The sequence below is a fragment of the Larus michahellis genome, chromosome Z, assembly GCF_964199755.1.
Source record: "Larus michahellis chromosome Z, bLarMic1.1, whole genome shotgun sequence".
In the NCBI taxonomy this organism is placed as follows: Eukaryota; Metazoa; Chordata; class Aves; order Charadriiformes; family Laridae; genus Larus; species Larus michahellis.
The window spans coordinates 77,235,003-77,257,497 of NC_133930.1; the positions used below are offsets into that span (position 1 = coordinate 77,235,003).

The 22,495-nt window shown below is 48.8% G+C and overlaps 1 long non-coding RNA gene across 1 annotated transcript; it reads right to left on the minus strand.

The window, feature by feature from the left end:
* Positions 1 to 1,354: 1,354 nt before the first annotated feature.
* LOC141736387 (uncharacterized) lies at positions 1,355 to 10,224 on the minus strand. Its single transcript, XR_012584947.1, has 3 exons — positions 9,954 to 10,224; positions 3,703 to 9,333; positions 1,355 to 3,613 (listed from the first exon to the last, which is right to left on the minus strand). It is a non-coding gene; the product is annotated as an uncharacterized LOC141736387 (long non-coding RNA).
* Positions 10,225 to 22,495: the final 12,271 nt, after the last annotated feature.

Consider the following 22,495-nt stretch of genomic DNA (forward strand, 5'->3'; position numbering starts at 1 on the left):
GTAATGCAGACTCCTTCCTCCTTTCGCACAGGAGGTGTGAGAACAGACACAGACACATCCCCATCCACCAAATGTGCCTGTTAACGGATGTCATCCCAGCACGGTGCAGAGAAGCTGTTCCCCATGTGAAGTGGTGTTTGCCCCCACGAAATGCTTTGTCGGCTTTCTGCCTGTGCCTCTGAGACGCTTTGGTTTCGGAGAGGGGTGACCTGAGATCAAGAGGAAGGGATCGGTTCTGACAGGCGAAGGACTTTCTTAACATTGTCCTCTATTTACACCCGAACCCATCCTCACCTTCCCTCAGTGCCCTGAACAATTCCTGTGTGTCCGGGAATGCAGGAATGATTGGCTTCAGCTTAGGCAAGATCTGAGGGCCAGAGCTTCTTTCCTAGCCCTCTTGATTCTGCTTCCCCGGCTGAGGGACAGATGGGTGCTCTGGCCTCAATGTCTCTGTTTTGCACCCAAAATCTACAGACCAAACAGGGAATCTTGAGACACCCCGCTCCTGAGGACACCTCTTGGGTTTCTCCCATCTTGGCCAAAACCATGCCAAGCCTCTCCTCTCTGGAGCAGCAGTCACAAGAGGGGCACAAACTCAGAAAGCGCCGGCATTACCGGGCACCAGCATAAATCAACCCCTGTTTCCAGGCTGCTGGGCGTCAGCGTTTCCACACCCTTAATTCCTTCCCAAGACACCTCCAGCCCATGGCGGGTGCCTTTGCCAAACCATCGGTGCCTCATCACCATCAGCTGCACAGCGGAAAAAACGAGAACTGGAACCACCGTGCTCCACCCCGCAGCTCCGATTGCCCAGGTAAACATCAAAGCTTGCTGGGAAAAACAGTGAGCGAGGACTTTTCCAGGATAAAGTGCAAAATTATGCATTTTATAGACATTGTATTTTGAGGAAGAGGGTGGCGGGTGTAAGAGACTGGAACCTGAAAATAATTGTCTCAAAGCCTGCTTAAGCTTCTGCAAATCAGTGGCAGGGTTGCAAGCCGACAAGAAGCTTGCTTGTGTCTATTTAGCACTTTCTGCAGACCATTCTTTTGCTTATCAGTCACCACCCGAGACTGCCACCAGCTGGAAAGGGTGTAGGCTTTGGTTATGAGAGCGGCCAGACCCTGTCTACTCCGAACTTGCTGTCTCAGCGGCTATTGCTGGGAAATAACAATAAACCTGCAGCGAGTGGCATCTGACCTTGTTTGTGTCTTAATCTCACGCTTGGAATCATTGTGAACCTCTCCTCGGCCCAGCGTAGTTAGACCGGGACGTAACAGTGGAAAAGCACAGAAGTCTTGGCATCAGCAAAATATGCCCCAAAAATACTAAGCTGGGAATAATAGTTAATTGTATCAAGTCAATTTATTTTCAGTACAAAAGGTCTCATCCATCTAAAATGGATCTTTTAATAAGATTTATTTTACAGTGTTGATACAAACAGTATTGCTAGGGCCGTACACTCCGGACAGGCCCACAGTAACATTTCAGAGTATCAGGAGCTCGGGAAACAGTTTCTGCACGCCCGTGCTTTTCTCTTGGCTGCGCAGCAGAGGGAAGCACGAGGCCCGCGATGTGATGGACGTGCCCTTCCCTCCTCCTTCAGAAACCCCTGTGAAAACAGAAGAGAGATTCGTTTATGAAGGACAGAACATTCCTCCACGGGACCACACAGAGCCCCTGAAAATGGCTGGAAAACCAAGTATGTGAGGCAGAATACATGTGTCAGAAATGTACGGCAAATCTGAATCCCTGACAGTTAGTAAGGGTGTTGGGTTTGTGTTCGGGGGTTCTCTTGTCCCTGTAGCGCTGTGCCTTGGGTGTCTTAGTTTAATTGCACGTCGCATGACTGATCTGAGGCTGGGAGAGAACAGCCGGTGTTTAAGGAGTTTCACTCTGCAGTAATTTCTTCCTTTACTCCAGTGCTGTGACCGAGCAGGAGAAATAGAACGAAAATGATGGACTTACTTAGGACAAAAAAGAGCTTTTCCAACAAGAACAATTTTTTCACATCCAGAAGTATTCCCGCCCAAAAGCACCATTAGAAATCAGCACATGAAGAAATACTTGTAAGCTGAAAATGTGATGAAGTAGACCTACCCCGGCGGAAACATGGACTCTAATTCGGAACATTTCACTTTATGTTAACCTTCATATGTTTTTGTTATAGATCCACTTCCTGGTACCTTTAACAGCATTTTTAAACTTGATTTGAAAATGTCTGAGCAAGATACTTTAACAATTTCAAACTGTGATTACTATTGCTAGGTAGAAAGTGTATTAAAGTTGACTCTTTCTTATGAAAATTTTAGCTTCAATGAGTTACGTATGATCACTGAATGACTAAAATCAACGGCCAGAACCCATCCCCAAATTCCTGATTTTTTACATGAAATCGTCCCTCAATAATCTGCAATGATAAAAATTGCAATAATGCAGGCTCTTATTATCTGCATGGATAACACTGTATGAGAATTGGCCTTTATGGTTCTACTGCTGGCTCCACCGGCAGAGCAGCCCCTTGGACCAAGACTTGGGTGGGTGTCGTGAGCACAGAGCTCAGCCCAAAGACTCATAGTCCCGGTTCCAGCTGCAATAAATGACCTTGGAGCAGCTGTGAGTTCGGGATACCTGGGTGGGTCTGTGGGGCTCCGCAACCTGCAAAGTCCGCGGGGATGGTCAGTCCAACACAGCACATGAAGGCACCTGGCCCTGGAGCTCAGTGCCGGCAGGGGACTGGCATCATCCCTCGGGATGTGCAGGGGCTGGACACCAGCGGCGCGGGGGACAAGGACATCTCTTGGCAAAGGGGGTGTGCATCAGGAGCTTAAGGTTTTGTTGTCCCCTCTTACGAATTTACTGTGTTTGCTATTGCTCAGCTGAGCAGGATTCCTCCATGGACACTAAGTCCTCTCCTGTGTCTCCCCTACCACGTCCCAGAGTCTTCAGCCTGGGCAAACTCACCACAGAAGTTGTGACAGGACCCCCTCCATGTTACCTGGCGTGGACAGAGAGGATCATCCCCGACATGGGCACACTTTGAGACTGTCTGTGTGAAATTCCCTGAACAGCAATCTCGGGCTCTAGCGGTCTAAGTTAAACACAGTACTTCTTACGAATGGAACATAAAAAGAGACTGAAGATCAGAACACTTGGCTGGCTGGCATTAAGCTAGGAAGGTTTGCTGGGTTTAGGTCCAGTCTAGAAAAGTGTCTTGCATTTTAATCTGTTTTTCCTTTGGCATCTCTTTGGTCTTTTTCCAACCCGGCCAAGTGTGGCTGAAGCCAGGCAGCAGATCACAGAAGACAGAAAGAAATGGCTGCGGACCTTTTTCTTACCTCTTGTCATTTCCATACCAGGACACTGTAAATAGGTGGGCACACGCTTCTGTTCTGAAGGAGATGTAGGCTTCTGCAGAAACTTTTTGCTCTTTTTTCCCCCTTCCTTCCCAGAAAAAGAAGAATTAGAAAATCCAGATCCCAGGTTGGAAGTTAAAAGGAGACAGATGAGCTTTTTTCTTCTACATTTTCCCAGATGACTCCTGGAGGACTTTTTATTCTCATGTTAACTACCAACATTGACTTGAAAAGTTGTTAAGTGCTGTGAATGAACCCTGTCAGGGGAACCATTTAGCAGTTAGAAGCATTTGGAAAACCTTATTTTTAACTAGTACACATCCCAAGGTGATGTTCACTGACTTACGGAAATGTTGTAGAGTGTGTCACTCCCAGTACTCGACAGAGAATTAACTTCTGTTTTGTCTTTGCAGGGCAGCTGGTGGCACACGCTCTTGTAGCTCCTGCCCAACGTATTGGAATTTGAGATTCTGAGTGGCATCCTAACAAAACGGCATCTCTCAAGTAACAGATAAACTGGGTGGGTGAATTCCTGTTTGCCATTGCTGGCTGAACACCAGCATCCCTCTGCAGCCCGGCAGAGCCAGCACTGTTCTGGCCGGCTGCACAGGAGGCCCCCGCTTCTCCTGCCTCCCCCAGGAAGGGGCTGGCCAAGTCCAGTGGCGAGACCACCGCTGGCACACGCCCGGCAGGACGGAGCACGGTTAGCTGGAGGAGAGCGTGGAGGAGATGGCGATGGAAAAGCCATCCTTGAGATCCTAGAACCAACCCTTGAGATCCTGGGATTTAGCTCAGGGGACTAACATTTGTGGTAACGAAAACCCATGGCCGTTCCACGGCCTGATCTTGGCCACGCCTGGGGGGTCACCCTCAGCCAAGGAGGGCTGGTACAGGGGACTTGGAAGAAAACAGTAAGAGCTTTTGTGATTCCCTTAGCTCCCCTGCTTGGATGGCGCTGGAAGGGGCAGGTGAAGGGCAGCCTGCTCTTCCCGCGGGAGTGGTACGACTTAGGTGTTTTTAAAACAGAGATAACCATTCGGTCCTCTGTCAGACGCCTGTTGATCATGCCTCTTGTTACATGGGCTATCCGCCTCTTTTCCATCACGGTGAACTGCTTTAAGGGGTCTACGTGAAGCTCCTTTACTTTATATTGCCCTTCTTCTGACCTCCTGTTCCAAAACATTCCTAGTCCTGGGAAAAAAAAAATTAATACTAGTAATAATAAACAACCCATCTGACATGTAAAGAAAATGTTTTTGGTCCGGAAGTAGACGAGTGGTTCTCTACTCTATTCAGCAACATACCTGTGAGAAACTCAGCCAAAAAACTGTGGTTCTGTTGCAAACACAGGTTCTGTACAAACGGGAAAATAAACCATAATGGGCACACTGAGGAAACACTTACAGAAATAAATGAAAGAGGGATTCAAGCTTCTCTTAGCTGCCATCTGCAGCTTGGCAGAAGAGCTGGGAAGGCCGAGCGCATTTCCTAGGTTGTGTCGCCGAGGAAATGCGCTGTTTAATTACACATGTGAAAAGATGGGAAAAAGAGAGAGGAGGCTAATACCTAGAGAGGATACCAACACAGAGGACACATTCTCTATCAGGTCTGGGCTTACAGTACTTGAGGAGTGATTTACCTGGATTAGCAAATTCATAAAGACACTGTGGTTCAAAAGCTTCAGCCATGCTTTCAAGGGAAGAACTGCCAAAATGTCATGCAGCACTGAAACATCACTTCTAAGCATGCAGACAAGCAAAACCTTATGTTCTGTTGTTCAGAGCAGGTATGTGCCTTCAGGTGTGTCCCTCAGCATCTGCCAATGGTGCTACTCCCATGGCAGGGCAAATAAGGGGGTGGTTTCCCTTTTTTCCATTTCCCATTTCATTGGTCTAAAGATGTTTTTACAACATGAAGTCTAAAAGTGCTTCCAATTGCATCTCTGAGCACTCTCTCTCTCTCTCTCTTCCTTCTTTCTCTTTCTTTCTCACTTTCTGGTTTTGTGCCATTTTTCACTGTGGATTTTGAGCACTTTCCAGAGAAAAACAACCCTGAAGAGTAAAGTTCCTTGTGGACATCATACTCTCTGTCTTTTCCAATATATCTGTTTTTAAAACAATTCTGCCTTGGAGAAAGTGTCTTCTTTTTATAATAGCTGTGGCTGATGTATATGAAAATGGTAGCATTTTTCAGGAATGTTAATCCAGTGATTAAGAGAAACCAGATCAAATTTCAAGTCAATATGACTCGAGTGACATCACCGGCATTTTCTGCTGTGACCTGCACCAGGACCAAAGATTCTGTCACCACTGAACAAAATAAAAGGATTTCTCTGTTACCAAAGACACCTTTGATAGCCTTTAGCTACAGGGTTTCTATACGCTGCCCACACTGCTGACAGTTGGGCACTGCATGTGCTGCCTTGATCTTCTCCAGCATCTCCTCATACAGTTTCATCTGCTTTAGGACCTTGATTTAACGTATGTCTAGGCTGTGGTTTTATAGAAACCCTGTTTGGAGAAATGTTTAAGAGCTGGTGGGAAAACCCCAGGAAACCACACATAAAAAGCGATGGCTCCAAGACCTCTACAGCTGCAATGGCAAATGATAGGTATACTCCATAAGTAATTTTCCATTTCTGTCCTTCAGTTTTCCTATAATGAGCCGTCTACATACTTGCAATTAATAGGCAGAAAATAGCTTTCTCTACAGAGGACATATTTTGCAAATTACTTCACTCCTCTCTTGTAGTTTTAGTCACTGCCGCACTTTTCTCCCTGAGAAACACTGCCCTCCACAGTACATATTTGCATCCTTCATTTCGTGTAAGTTGCGAGGTATCCCTTGCCATAAATGAGAATGGATCACTTTGCCTGGGTGCATGCGAGTGTGTATAACACATATAAGGGATATCTACCTCCTCTGTGTCAGAAGACAGTGTCTGCCATCCACAAAATACTGAGTGTGTCAAAGAGCTGGGCTGTGTGTGCTTTCTGTCAAAGGGCACCAGATCAGCCAGTGACAGGAGACGAGAAATTCAGCCGGAGCGGGTACCTGCAATGAGTCTATTTCAGTGACAGACGAGCCCCCCATAAAAACCCAGATCCGGCCACTGAAATCAGAGATAGTCCCAGCCAGGAGCAGAGATTTGCATCAAAACTTTATCTCTAGTTCCTTTATGGCAAATCTTACACTATTTTATCAGCTTTTGCCAGAGAAAAAGTTCACGATGATCTTCCCTTCAGGCGTGGATTTTTATTTCTCTTTTTTCTGTCCAGAGAGTAACTATGGCAACCACAGGGGGAAAAAAAATAAATTCTTATTTCATTTATGTTGGGCTTCATCCCATAAAAAAGGAGAAAGTTATGCTGCTTCTGTTACAACACTTTACAGCACGGTATTTTTTTAACGGTCCTTTCACATTTATGGTATGGCTTGGCTCTGGCTGCCTTTGAATTTCCATTACACAGGCGCTGTGCAGGAGGGCTCCAACACAGCCTTGACATTCCCCACAGTGAAACTGGACGGCAGGACAGCAGCCACATGGGAAGAGATGGGGGCTCTGTTTTTTATCATCTTAAGAAAAATGGAAATTGGAGGCCTTAGTAGCCTTTGCTATCTGTCTTTGTAGTTTCAAAAGAATGAATTATGGTTCGTATTGCTCGCACACTTGGATAAATGCGTCTTGATCTTGAACACCTAGAGGTGCCCTGAAACCAGGGATCGGTTACCTCCTCGGTAAAGGCTCCTTGGCTTTAATTTGCAGGTTGAGTTTTAGTAGCAACTGAACTATATGTTGAAAATAGTTATCAGCATGGACAGGTCTTATCCTGCTGGTCTCCTGGGGAGGAAGACGTACTGCTCAGCTGTGGAATTGCCTGCACCTTGCTTACTGCACAGAGGGAGAAGATGACGTCTCCAGCCAACAACAGCGAAGATACAGATCTAAAGGGACAGCAGCAGGACAAGAGCAAAGCATAGCAAGCTTGATTTCCTCAGTGGAGGAGGAAAGTGCAAGTCTGGGGACACCAAGTGAACTGAACAATTAAGCAAAGAGAAAACAAGCAGGGTACGTGCCGTGCCTGTTCCTTGGCAGACAGGATGGGACTGCAGTAATGAGTATTTCTCAGCATAATGAAGGCTATATTTCACGTGGCATGCATTGAGTATTAGTGCTGTGAACTGAGCTCGCTGGCATTTGGGAGAGACGAAACTGGAACTGAACTTTTCAGCTATGTGTAAGCTTTTCGAACGGCAGCTCCTCCTGCGGAAAGACAATTGAACCGTGCTGCCAATGAGAGAGAGGATTTCTATGAACCAAGGAAACTTATTAGCAATGGCAGTTGTTACTGCTGCAAGGCAAAACTGGTTGGGTTTGAAGAAGGAAATGAGAGTTTGCAGGGTTTAGGCAACTATTGCAAAGCCAGACTCCCCTTGAATTTTGTCCCAAAGGGAGCGGTGTTTGCCTTTCTTACTGAGCCAAAAAGGGTGATGCAAGTCCTCCAGCTTTAGTAAGCTGTGCACAGCTCACTTTGCTAAAATGCAGCCCGACCTTCACTCAACCCAGATTATCACTCATCGTTACTTATCTCAAATTGCTACTCATGATGTTTTGGTGGTTTAAAATCGGCCTGTCAAATCATAAAATTCCAAAAGCAGCAGAATCTGAAGGGTTTGGAGTCAAGAGATCCCCAGATCAGGGACTAATTTATTGCTGAAGGTACCTGACTGATGATCCTCATCTGTGGAAAATGAAGGATCTTAAGATAAGTTGTTCTAGTGCTTTTCACAGCAAAAGACAGTAGTGGAAAAGAGAGTAGCGCAGTCTTTCACAGGTTAAACAAAGCCACCTGGCTTCAAAGAGTTTTTGACCTGCAGGCTACCATCAGAGAAAACCCAAGAGAAGCAAAACATTCCCATTCAACATCAGCACACCGCAGGAGTCTTGCTGCTATTTTCTGCAGAACTGTCTGGACCCTGGGCACTCAGCATCTTTCAAAGCAGAGTGCTGAAATGAATTGCAGCCCTTTCAAATTGTTCGTCTGGATGCACTACGCGTACAGATTGTGCGAACTCCTTGTCTTTCTCTTGAGTCCTGAGTAATGGTCTCCTCTTGAATCTAGTCAATAAATCAGAGAAGACACGGCTTCCATTGAACCTTGCACGCAGTGGAACTTGCACAGTGTGCAGGAGAAAAAGTGCTGCATCACAGTCCTCCCGAGATCATGCCAAACAGAGCCACACTGCAAGAAAGTTAGGGCAATAATAAAAGAGCACACATACAGGCTGGATGGAGAATGGCTTGAGAGCAGCCCTGAGGAGAAGGACTTGGGGGCGTTGACTGGATGAGAAGCTCAACATGAGCTACCAACGTGCGCTCGCAGCCCAGAAAACCAGTTGTATCCTGGGCTGCACCAAAAGAAGTGTGGCCAGCAGGTCGAGGAAGGTGATTCTGCCTCTCTACTCCGCTCTCATGACACCCCACCTGGAGTACTGCGTCGAGCTTTGAAGTCCCCAACATAAGAAGGACATGGACCTGTTGGAACAGATCCAGAGGAGGGCCATGAAGATGATCAGAAGCCTGGAGCAGCTATCCTCTGAGAACAGGCTGAGAGAGTTGGGGTTGTTCAGCCTGGAGAAGAGAAGGCTCCAGAGAGACCTTCTAGCAGCGTTCCAGTACCTAAAAGGGGGAGTAAACAAAAGATGGGGAGGGACTCTTTGTCAGGGAGTGTAGTGACAGGATGAGGGGTAACAGTTTTAAACTGAAAGATGGTAGATTTAGATAAGATATTAGGAAGAAATTCCTTCCTGTGAGGGTGGTGAGGCACTGGAACAGGTTGCCCAGAGAAGCTGTGGATGCCCCATCTCTGGAGGTTTGCTGCACATGAGGCCCCTTCTCCTGCCTCCCCCAGGAAGGGGCTGGCCAAGTCCAGTGGCGAGACCACCACTGGCACACGTCCTGGCGGAGCACGGTTACCTGGAGGAGACGGCAATGGAGCACGGTTACCTGGAGGAGACGGCAATGGAAAAGCCATCCTTGAGATCCTAGAACTAACCCTTGAGATCCCGGTATTTAGCTCAGGGGACTAACATTTATGGTTCGCCGCCCCACGGCGGGGCGAGGGGCCGCCCGACACCTTCTCCCGGGACAAGAGCCCCCCATCCCCCGGCAAAGGCACCGCGGTCACCGCGTCCGAGCGCGCTCCTCGCCCCGGCGGGCCACCCCTCCTCCTCCTCCTCCGCTCGCCCTCTGGCGACCGGCGAGCCCGCACCGGCCCCGCGGGCTCCGCCGCCTCCCCGACCACCGGCACCCCAGGGAGGCCGGAGGCGCGGCAGCGAAACCCGCACGCTGCCGCATCCCGGCGGCAGGACGAGGGGCGGGGGAGCTGCGGGGGGGGCAGCAGCCGCCTCGCCCCGGCTCCCGCAGCCCGAGCGCCCCCCGGGCCGTGCCGGGCTCCCGCCGCCTCCCCGAGCCCCCCGCACCCGCGGCCGCAGGGCTCCCCCCTCCACCGCCCCCGTCCCTCCGCCCCCCGGGGGCCGCAGGGCTCCCCCCGCCGCGTTCCCCCCGCCGCGTTCCCCCCGCGCAGCCCGGCTCACCCCGCGGTGCGGCGCGGCGGCCCCGCTACGGGCGGCGGTCTCCATGCGGGCGGGCGGGCAGCGCCCGCCGGCCGGGCATCGTGGTCCGCCCTCCCTCCTCGGCGCGGCGGAGCGGGGCGGGGGCCGGGGACGCCCCCCCTGCTTCTTCCTCGCCCCCTCCCGCCCCCTGATTCTCCCTAAGGACGCCCGCAGGACGGCCGGCGCGGCTCCTTCCCCATCGCCCGCCTCTCCCCCTCTGCCTCCCCGGGCGCCGGGCCCGGCTGTCAGCCGCCCCCCGCCCCGGCTGCGGAGCGGAGGGAGGGGACGGGGGCCGGCCGGGGAGGGGCGGGCGGAGGGGAGGGGAGGGAGCGGGATCCCCCCCGGGCGCCACCGCGGCTCCCCCCGCCCGCCCCGGCGCTGCCGAGCCCCCGGCCGGCCCCGGCGCCCGCCTTTGTGCCGGAGCCGCCGCTCCCCGGGGCTCCCCCCGCTCCCACTCGCCGCCAAATTTCTGTTTTTCCCCTACTAAATGACTGTTTTCCCTTTCTCATCACCTTTGGTCTCAGCCCTCCTCAGTTGTGCAGATGGAGATGGGGAGGAGCTGTATAATTAAACGCGAACGTGACAGCATATACATTTGTCACTTGGTGAGGTGTGCCATGGACGTGTGCCTTAGCGCACGGGCCGTTCGCCGTGGCAGCTGCTGAGTACAAGTCTTGGATTATCAGTACTACAGACTGCTCTGAAAGATATTAGTAAACACTGAAATGACAATAAAACCAACCTGAGGTGTGGGAACGCAAAAGTAATCCAACCAATATCACGGAATCACGGAATCTTCAGAGTTGGAAGGGACCTCTAGAGATCATCTAGTCCAACTCCCCTGCTAGAGCAGGATTGCCTAAAGCACATCCCTCAGGGCTGCATCCAGGCGGGTCTTGAAAATCTCCAGAGAAGGGGACTCCACAACCTCCCTGGGCAGCCTGTTCCAGTGCTCTGTCACCCTCACTGTAAAGAAGTTTTTCCGTGTGTTTGAACGGAACTTCCTATGTTCTAACTTGTGCCCATTGCCCCTTGTCCTGTCACTGGGAACCATTGAAAAGAGCCTGGCTCCGTCCTCCTTAAACCCACCCTTTAGATACTTGTAAACATTAATCAGGTCCCCCCTCAACCTTCTCTTCTCCAGGCTAAAGAGTCCCAGCTCTTTCAGCCTTTCCTCATAAGGGAGGTGCTCCAGTCCCATAATCATCTTGGTTGCCCTTCGCTGGACTCGCTCCAGTAGTTCCCTGTCCCTCTTGAACTGGGGAGCCCAAAACTGGACACAGTACTCCAGTTGTGGCCTCACCAGTGCAGAGTAGAGGGGGAGAATGTTTTGTGATTAAAAAGCAGGCAATAAAAAGTGCAGGTGTAATTTTCACGTAGCATTTGTTTGTTGTTTTCCAACTACAGGCAGGAAGAAAATCCCTTGTCTCGGCTCTTTCATACATGTCATCACGCTTACGGCAGAACTGCCTTTCTGTTGTCGATTGGATGTTTCTCCTTTGCTGAATGGACATTTTCTTATACATTTGCCTTTTTCTGTTTCCATAATTAATCTGTTGCCACAGGCTAGAGTGAATAGGGACAGGCTTTGAATGTTTGGCACTTAGCTTTGACCTCGCAAGCTACCTGAAAGTATGCACTGTATGAAATTCCTGAGAAGTGCCTCTGAATTACAGTTAACGTGGCTGGAGTGGAACAAAAATTTCACCCCCTTTTTGGTACTAAGTATATGCGTCTTCCAGTCAGCGCTGATTAGTCTACTCAGGAAACAAGACGATGACATGAATATTTCCATCCTCCTATTAGATTAAAGCAAAGGTTTTTAGAAGCGATTAGAGATTTTGTTTGCAAAGCATGAAACAGTGTCAAGGGACTGATTTATTTTTCTTTTAATTGAAGAATAAAGCACCGGCCCCTGGAAAACCAGGTTCTTTGAAATCAGGAGACTGACATCATGAATGACTTCTGAAAAAGGTGACCTGCGCACGCTAGCAATACCAGAGCAGGAATCTCAAGCTCTCTATGCCAACATTGCTTGTGTTGCTCTGCAGTTCACATTCATAGAGTCCCTTTTTATTGACATTGCACCATTTGTCAGTCAGCAAATGGGATCGTTCTATAATTCCATCCCAGACAGACAGCTCCCTCATAAATGTATTTATGAAGTACTTTTATATGCAAATATTTATCTCTGCAGACAAACAAGAAAATGCCACAGCGCTTTAGCAGCTGCAGAGCAGATGAGAAGGGTGGTTTCCAGGAGAGAAGATGCCGAGACTGAGAGCAAGGCAGGGGAACTTGTTCCCAGAGCTCTTTATCTTCTCTGATACGACCCACGGTAAGGGAAAATTAAATCTAAATCTGCGAGCAGCAGCGATTCACAGTAGCACTAAGGCTGCTGTTGAGCCAAGGTGTGTCTGTAAGCGCACAGTCAACCCTCCATAAATAATTCTAGCATTGCTTAGGGCAGCACAGAAGATGACCAGTGCTCGCTCCATGGCTGTGTGAAGGCACCTAGCAGATTACTAGGAGGTAGGAAAAGGGGTGAATTACGTTGTGGTTTCCACGGCTGCAGAAGGGGAGCGAAGTGATCAGCTGTTTCTGGGTGAGAGTTGGGGTTGAGTTGTTGTATGGGCACAGAGTTGTAACCGTATGCTCCCAAATTTAAACAAACAGCTTCAGCTGCAGGTTGCGGTCTATATAAGCTAGTAAGGATCACTGCATATATACTTCATACAGCCACAGATTTGTTCCTGGCTGGATAACTCCATCCAAAGAGAAGGAAGAAGTAGGTGCCTTTTGGGGTTTATTCTCCCACTAGCCTGGAGCTGTGCGATACGCCCCGAGAGCAAGAAGCAAGTGGTGGGTCATGAACGTGTCTTAAGAGAAGGGATATGGGAGCGTGAACTTAGGGGAGGAGAGGAGGGTGTGATTGCAGGAGTCATCTAAGCAGGCAAACATCTACGAAGGTCTGGAGCTGCCAGAAAATGGAGCTAGAAGTACAGGTGGAGTAGCGGGAAAGAAACCCTTTACATGAAAGGGCGTGCAAAGCGCACCATTTTGGCAGAGTCCTGCAGTAAAAGCCGTGTGTGTTTGCAGCAGAGGGTGCAAGAGTGCGCAGAGAGGGGAATCAGTAGCAGTTGTGGACAGCTGTGGTAAAAGCTGCGATCACTGCAGGGGTGAAATTGCAAAGAGAAGAATTAATGGTCTTCAGCGCTGCCGGTCTCTTCAAATGTTTATGGCACTGTTGTCTCAAAAGTGGCAAAAGCTCCGGCAATAGGCATGGAAATCATTGTCTGCCTACCCGAGGAAGCATCGCACGGGCCACCGTATGGAGGATTTAGATTGTACCTTTAGATGGTATTTGCTGGTTTCCGAGCTGAGCACAACAATAAGTTATAAGTAACTGAACAACTGGATAGCGTATAGATTTCATTTACAGCTGCCATCCCTTTCTCGATCTCTGGACTAGTCATAAAGCAGAGGGAGCTACGCTGATTTATGGCAGCTAAAGATTTGCCCGAGGAATTCAGCCCTGCTTGTACCTTTCTATCGATCACGCTTCAGAGAAAGGCTCAGAAGCTGCAGACAGAGCACTGATGGATTGTTTGAAGCAGTATTAGCTAACCTCAGCCCTATCGTTATTAGCCCCTATTCTTTGTCGATACAGCTGTAACTGGGGTTTTTGTTTTCTAAGCTTCCCTTTGCTTTTAGACTGAAACATGCTCAAATTTTCATCACTGGTACTGATTTTCTTCTCTTTTTTATGCTCGGCATAGGAGTGAGACAGCTCCAACACTTGGCATTTGTGTCTTTTCTCACCTCCCGTTTGATCTATCTATGCCTGCACGTTTTTAGTCTTGCTTATCAAGTTGCAGAAACACCCGTGGCCTACGACTTTTTGCGTGCTCTCTCTAGCCCTTGCCATTTTCTGTTAAGGAGTATTCATAGATGGGTGATCAGATAGATATCCTGGACTACTGATTTATTAACACAGATACGCTTGGTTTCTCACTCCATGTGTTAGGATTAACTATTTTTGGAAATAAGACAGAGAAGCCGTATAGTAAATTTCTGGTGTCCTCATTTTAATGGCTACAACTGCGTGGCATCCCTGTTACTACCGTGGGGAAGAGATGCTGAAGGTCTGGGTGTTTGAGGTATATTATTTGAACGATAGCACAAGAAAAGGTTAATTTGTTCTGATTTCCCAATTTGTAACAAAAAAATAAGACCTGTTGTCTGGTCTGGCTCTTTTTGCCTGCACTTCACCAGCCAGTTCCTGTGTAACAGCATCCGTGGAAGTGCATCCGTGGAAGCAGCGTGTCCGTGTAGCTCAAGCACGTGCCCGGGGGCGAGCAGCAGCTTTACCCACGCAGAGTCAGTTTTGGATAGGGACAGTTCACCCTCCTTCTGCTGAAGTCGGTGAATGACCTATCCCTAATTTAAAATTCAAGTAGCAGCAGAAATGCCTGACAAGCGAGTTGCAGTGCGGGAAAAGACACCTGAGCTCACACTACCTATGTTTTCAGTGGGAAAATACCCATTTTGCTAAAACTGCGATTGCAGCATCGTCTCAATTGTATCCACACGCTTCTTTTTCCAGTTCATTTTGTCATCATTTGTCTATTCTGCTTGCCTGCCATTTTTCGTCCGATATCCAGATTATTAACTATTTTGAAAGGAAAATGCCCATACCATCTGTCTGATCAGCCTTCGGCACCAACGAGATCCTGTTTGAGGCGGGAATCCCGCATCTAGCAAGTACTTGACCTTGAAGCCAGGTGGGAAAGGGCATTATCAATTCAGCCAGGGATGATACGTACATTTTGAATTAATGAACGTGCAGCTCTGACTTCCCTCAAGAGAACTTAAGGCAGGAGAGAGGTAAAGTGCAGGAGAAATCCATCACAGATGTGACTTCTCCTCTGGTGAGCTGGAAAGCCTCATAATGTCTCAGTGCTCAGACCAAAGCTCTGCTGCAATCTAACGCCTGTGCTTCATTGCTAAACATCAGGCCAACTCGAAACTTGTGCCAAAGAGGGACAACGAAAGTGCTAAACCCCGTGGCTTTGGACCAAGAACCGTTCACTAGCTTCATAACGCGAGTTCCTAATTGCAGTATGACTAGCTACGGCAAACCACGCACACTGTAGGTGTAGGAAGTGCTAACGAGCACCGCGCCAATACCACGTGGCCGACAATGTAATTTTGGGTGCTAGTGTGACTGAGAGAAGGAAGCTGCTGATGTTGATGTGACTTCGTACTGCGCCAGCTGGACAAAACGCACCCGTGATCAACGGATGACTCTGTTGGACTGTTTTCCCTGTAGCTGACCTTGCCCCAGCTAATGACGTGAACTGTGTGACTGCGACTAATGATGCCAACACCCGTCTGGTGAAGGCTTGTTCTTTTCTTGGCTCCGGCTCAGTCCCTTGACGGGCCAGAGTTGCAGAGGACGGTGTGCGGACACCAAACTGCACCCAGAGCTCGGTGGGGTCAGAGGAGAGGCACTCGGCCTCTTCGTGGCCGTCGGATCAATCTGTGAGCTCAACTTTGGTTTGCCTGAGAGATGTGCTTAGCCAGATAAACCACCAGTGAAAAAGTCCTCTGCCTGTAACACGCATTTTACTCTCCACAAGAAGGGCATTCTGTGGTCTAACAGCAGACTTTGGTGTCGGCACAGGCTATCTGGATGACCCTGGTATTGAGCGATCAGATCTGACGGTCCCTTCTGTCTCGAAGCTCTGGAAGTGGGGTAATGAATTGTCAGTCTCTGGCTGCAGAGTCTGGCATCGCTCTGGTGGAGACACCAAGAAAGCTTCTGCCCAGGCTGACTGCTGCCCTTCCCCTTCGTGCTGGCTGCTGCCACAGCCCGTCTGGAGCCTCCTCACTAGAGATCTGGGCTGTTATTGGGCTATGACTCATGTGATAGAAAAGGGCCTCCGTATGTATATTTATATCCGTGGCGCAATGTCTGCAATCTCAAGTCTGTCCTTTGTTCATTTCCTAGAACAGCCAAATAGAGGTTTGGGTTGGGGTTTTTTTCCCATGTGGCAGAGCTCTGGGGACTTTCCAGGCAGTCCAGAGAGGACACAGAATAGATGCTGTGGTCCTCTGAACAGCCGCTGGGCTGCCGTGGTGGAAGATCGTGACTGTGTTGGGAAGAGCAGAGCAACACCAGAGCTACTGAAGCAGGAGCTGGGTCCCAGCAGCTGGCAAAATCACCACCTCTTTCGGGTACCTCTTGTTTCAGGACCAGGCCAGCAGCTTGTGCACAAAGAGGTGAACCACCAGAGCAGTCGGTCCTTGTTGTTCCGGCTGCTGTGGCCCCAGGTCAGCAGGGCGTGACTTCCAGCTTCACGTCAGGAGAGCATTGCCTCGGCCAAGCCACCTCGTCATCCCTGAGCACCTTTTGGCTGGAGGAAAGCTGCGTGCTTATGGGCTAAATATGGTTTTATTTCAAGTACAGCCTGATGGAAATGTCATGTCTCCTGTGTCTCGGTTGTGTGACAGAAGTCCCCTGGGATGCCCGGAGGGGTGAACTGGAGAAGCCAGTGTCTGGTGGGAAGGGGCTTGCGCTGAGGAAAAGTCCCCCGCTGGGGTGAAGCGAGGACAGGCGTCTTTCTGAAAGGCCCTCAGGGACTGGTTTATGTTGTGCCGTGGCAACGGGGAGAGGAACTGGTAGCTTTTCCTTAACTGAAATTGCATTAGGAGAAACTATTTGAGATAAGATGTAATTACTTGTGGCTCTTTGTTTGCCCTGGTGCAATGCCCTGTGTGTTGAAGAGCTGTTGGAGAAAAGTTACTGAAGCCAGTTGTTTATACTGCTGATTTGATGACTTCATTATGGTTTTTTTTTTATTTTATTTAATTTTTAGAGAATAAATGCAGAGCTCAACAAAAACATTCCTCTCTGGGAAATACACACAGAGTGAGGCTGACGCAGAAGCTTGAAGACTTCAGAATGGTATTCAACGATGCCAAACCCAAGAGCCATTTTCTATTATTTAATATTGATTGCATCTTCTGTAACTGCATATTCTGTGCATCTTCTGGGCCACTGTACATGGAGAGAATGAAGCCCCACTAGAATTGATCCTTCACAAATGGGAAGGTCCTTGTAACAAGGACTTCTCCACTTTACAAAAAAGCATGAAATATGGCCATGTTTTATTTTTGACACCGTGCTCACGTTTTTCTAGTGCCAAGCAAAGCGAAAGGCAAATTGCTACAGAACAAAGAATAAAACATTTTGCTTAGGTGTACATGGAAAGTGTTGTCAGGCACACAAGAAAAGCTAGAAGTTATCAGGAATTTGAAGTGTTGTGCTACAAAAGGCAAACCCGAAAACTGCTTAGTACTGATAGATGTAATGTCTTGTGTGCGCTTAGATGTGTGTAAATTGAATAGAAAACAGAATAGGTGTTGGTGGCTCACCATTATAATCGAATGCAATTTTTTGGGGTATTAAATACTTCTATCCAATGTGCTCAAAGTAAAAACAGAATAAGCCAGGATCTCCAAAAATACTTCACTGCTGTCAAAGGCTCAGGATCCCAAAAGAAGCTGTAAGATTTTCCAAGTGGAAGTTGCTTTGCAGGGGATGCTCTTAAACACTGGCTGGCCAGCCTTCACCCAAATGTCGCCCGTAAGTTCTCTACACATATGTTTCCTGAACACCAGTGGACTTTGTAAGGCAGAAAGAAGCAATTAAAAATCTCTCTGTGATGTACTTATGCTTATCCAAACTAATCTCAAACTAATCTTGAATTTTACACTCTGCAGAGTGGCAAAAGCAAGCTATAAAAAGAAATAACAGCTCCAGACCAGAGGCTTCCGTTTCCTCAGATCATTGTTAGAAGTGGGTTTAGGGAGGATGGGGGAGATCTATAGCCATTAAGAGCACATTAAATTATCCCATTAGGCTGAAGTGTAGAAACGTGACCTGTTACGCTTCTTTTTTATTATGGCCATCCTTACACCTGGAGGGATGATATGTGAGCTGCAGAAATACCAGCCTAGGAGCTGTAACAAATTATCGCAAATAAAGGGGCTTCCAAAGAGCTGAGAAAGCTCTTAATGACGGCTTCTTCTCTCAACAGGGGTCGGGCTCCTGTTTGGATGTCAACCGCATAACTGAGCACTCTGAACATGGTGTTTTGGTGTTGTTCTACAGGTGGCATTAGAAATGTCACCGAAATTTTCTCATCGAGGCTGCTATTTGTGTACGGGGTTGATCAATAATGGTGACCAATGCTCCTCCCTGCTGCCATTTATGAAAAAATCACAAAAGGACGGCAGCACAGCTACCGCCTCCTGCTAAGATGCAGAGGCACAAAATGTTGGCATCAGCTGTGTGTGGCAGGATAAATGCCTTCCATTAGTCCTAATGTGAAGAGAAAGGGAGACTCCTAAAGCTTTCTAGGCCACCCGCGTGCCCAGTTCCCACTGCTAGTGATGGAAGAAAGGGTATTCAAATGCTTTATTTGGCACTGAAAACCTGAACAAATACACGTTTCAACCTTAGAAGCCATGTCTGAACATCTTCCAGTTCTACTGCGGCAATATGTCGGATTAATTGCTGTTATTCCATGTCGCTTGCCTTTTCTGTACAGACAGGTCACAGCTTTCTCATCCTACGTACTTCTGAAGCGCTGCTTTTCGAGGATTTTATCTTAAAAGAGATTGTGCGGAAAGACTAAACCTTCCCAGAGCTATGAATCAATATAACTTATTCTCTAAGCGCTGTAGCAGTATCACTCAGTGTGGTCTAGCTTCTGTTGCTGTTACTGAGGCACACTTGTTCTTGGAAAAGTAGAAGCGTTTCTGCAGGTGCAGACAGCTCGTGTTTTATCGGGAGCATTAAAGTAGCCCCTAAAGGCTCCGAGCGGAACTCGTGGCCCTGGCTTCTTCTGATCCGCGTTGCTCTGAAATGTTTTTTCTGGCTTGTGAACATTGCTGAGAGGACAAATATTTTTCCCTGTTCTGCATCAGGTTGTAATTGAGTTATTTGTCATTCCCGTTCCAAAATGTCCTATTTTTTCATTGGGACCGGGCATTAACTTCCAGAAATGGATTCTTTTTATACCTTTCTCTGCTGTGTTAAAGGCAAGGTCAGTACACGGGAATTATTCCTCACAAAGGTACTCTTCCACAGCAACCATGTCATAGATCAGCCTCCTTTTTGATAAGTGAATCAGGCAGATTCCTGTAAGTATCTCATGTAAATGGATTTTCTGCAGCCCCTAAATGCTATCTGATATGTCCTTGATGTGATCTCGCCAGTTTTTTCTACCAACTTTTTAATTAAAGCACAGGAACATGGAGAGCAGCACTCGAAGCTGATCTCAGGGTGTCTTGTGCAAGGACCAGTGCACCCTGTGCCCCGTGGGAGACAGGGACCCGTCCCATCAAGGAAAACACTCCACATCTGTCTTCTGGCAGGAGGTGGTGGGGGATGCCACAGCCACGAAAGAATGCAGAAGCCGGGAAGATGCGTGGTGTGATCTGCTCATCCCAGTGGATTGTGACCCTGACAACTTCTGCCTGAGAAGAGGGAGGGAGGGAGGCAGGCAGGCAGGAAGGAAGGAAGGAAGGCAGGAAGGAAGGAAGGAAGTAAGGAAGGAAGGCAGGAAGGAAGGAAGGAAGGGAGGAAGGAAGGGAGGAAGGAAGGAAGGAAGGAAGGGAGGAAGGGAGGGAGGGAGGGAGGAAGGGAGGGAGGGAGGGAGGGAGGAAGGAAGGAAGGAAGGAAGGAAGGAAGGAAGGAAGGAAGGAAGGAAGGAAGGAAGGAAGGAAGGAAGGAAGGAAGGAAGGAAGGAAGGAAGGAAGGAAGGAAGGAAGGAAAGAAGGAAGGAAGGAAGGAAGGAAGGAAGGAAGGAAGGAAGGAAGGGAGGGAGGGAGGGAGGGAGGGAGGGAGGGAGGGAGGGAGGGAGGGAGGAAGGAAGGAAGGAAGGAAGGAAGGAAGGAAGGAAGGAAGGAAGGAAGGAAGGAAGGAAGGAAGGAAGGAAGGAAGGAAGGAAGGAAGGAAGGAAGGAAGGAAGGAAGGGAGGGAGGGAGGGAGGGAGGAAGGAAGGAAGGAAGGAAGGAAGGAAGGAAGGAAGGAAGGAAGGAAGGAGGGAAGGCAGGCAGGAAGGCAGGCAGGAAGGCAGGAAGGCAGGCAGGAAGGCAGGAAGGAAGGCAGGCAGGAAGGAAGGAAGGAAGGAAGGAAGGCAGGAAGGAAGGCAGGAAGGAAGGAAGGAAGGAAGGAAGGAAGGAGCTCCTTTTCTTGCCCCTCTTCCTCAGCAAGGGCATGCTGCAGCCCATGTCCATGCCACCACAGAGTGGTGGCTCAGTGGGGACAAGACCCTGCCCTGGCTGCTCCTCTTCGACCCTGCAGCACAGAGCAGAAGTTCCCCCTGCTCCTGCCTGCCATACTCCAGTGCAGCTTCGACCTTTGGATGGCACACAGGGATTTATAAACGCCCTCTGTGGCTTTCAGTCGTATGGGATGGGGTCTGAAACCCTACATCAATACTGGGGAAGGCTGGTGAGAATATCAAGCTTCTACAGCAGCAGCGTCCAAGCGCGGCAGAATGATGAAGGGACCCATCCTGTGCTGTGGGAAGGAGCCTGGAGATGAAAATGAGAGAAGTTTAGAACAGCAAAAAGGTATTCCGGGTGCTGCAGAAGCCAACAGTTTTGCCCATCGCTGCTGTGCTTTGCTGGTGGGTAATTATCAGGGTAAATATGTTTTTTTAACTGGGAAGTACACCCTGTCAAAAATCAAAACTTTACAAGGAAAATGGCTTTGACACATGTTTCAGTCTCTCTGTCGCTTAAAGACGTTTTGCAGTTCTTCAAGTCTTTTCGGGGTGTGTTCCAGTTCAGAGACTGGCCATTTTGGAAAGTAATAGAATTTGCACAAAAAAGATTTGTGTTTTTGTTTGGAGTTTTAAAAGGTCAAAATCAACCCCAAATTTTCAAATGGACTTTTTAATTCTTTTTTTTTTTTTCCTTCCAGATAACCAGTTTGCAAAAGAACTCAAACTAAACCAAATAAACAAAGAATTCAAGGCTGAATTTTAAACTTGATTTGGAAAGAAGAACAGTTCAGATTCTTTAGTACAATAAATACAGCAAACATCGCATGTCCAGTTGTAACTGCTGCCCTCTCGTTCTTCCCACATTCCTCCCCCGTGATTTGCAGCGTTTCTCATCTGTGCCTTCATCTTACGGCAGCTGCATGTCTCCTCACCAGGGGTTGTACTTCCCTGGGCTCCTGGTACGACACAAGTCCAAGACCAGCATCCTTCAGCTCCTGCTCATCCTTGTGTCCGACAGGTAGCCCGGAGCTGGGGAGGCCTGGGCTCGTCTCTGTCCTGAGCCACTCAGCAGGTAGTTCAGCCTCTGTGCAGAGTGTGGCGGTGACGGGGCCACACGGGCATTAGACACACCGCAATGCAGTCAGACTTGTCCATCCATCTCAGACGAGGGGTGGCAGACGAGGAGGAACAGGCTCCGGTGGGCCGGTCGCTGAAGCCAGTTGCTAATCTTCGGTTCGGTTCAGCAGCATTATAAGGACCCCAGGACAGACCCCGTAGCATGGGTACGGCTACGTAACAAAGGTGGTGAGACAACTTACCACCCTAAAATAAAATGGGGAAATACCTTCTCAGAATGACAGCGCCCGCGAGTCAACCAAAGGATACCCGGGGGTCTGTGTAGAGAGCAGGAGTCGACCCAGCCATGCAGCACGTGGCCGCAACACGGCAGTTGATTTCCTTCCACATCGGTTTTAACTTCCTAATTTCCAGGGCCACGCCAGCTTTGAGAGTCACCCTGAGCAAACACGTCCTGCAGATGAGCCTCTGAAGGAGCAGGTGGAAAGAACAGATCTCTGGCTATAACCTCAAATTCAGCCAAATTCTCCTCATCAGAACGGGCTCTTTCAATGCCAAGTTTTTAAAAACTCTGGGCACACTGCAGTCGTCGAGATCAACACAGTAAAGTGAGGTCCGCAGAATTCTGTCCTGGGATTGGACCCTGCTCCTTCTTCCATGACAAGGACCAGGGACTGGTGGCGGCAGCTTCGGCTGGAGGCCGTCTGCGTGTTCCTCTCCTTGTCTCAACGAGCGACTGCGCCCGGACTTGCGGTGAACGTTAAACACACACTTCCCCACACTTGCTTCCTGAAAACATAAATTCTGCAAACTGCAGCATAAGCATTCTCCTGACTTCTCTTGATAATTGGTTTAATGGATACTGAGAGCTGGAGAAGAAACATAGCCTGCGCAGTTTATTGCTATAGCTCATTACAGAGAGCGTACCCGTGCAGCACGTTACCAAGAAAGAAGCGCACACAAGTGCACGCGTGTACAAAGCATCCCTAAATCCTCCTTCGAATGAGAGCTCCGAATGAGATTTCCTGAAGTACTTCTAACCAAAGCCTTTGCAAAAGCAATCCCATCTTCATATAGTCAGTATCCTCACAGAGTAACCTTTTACGGCCAACTTAAAAGTACTTGGCTAGATGTCAGCACTGA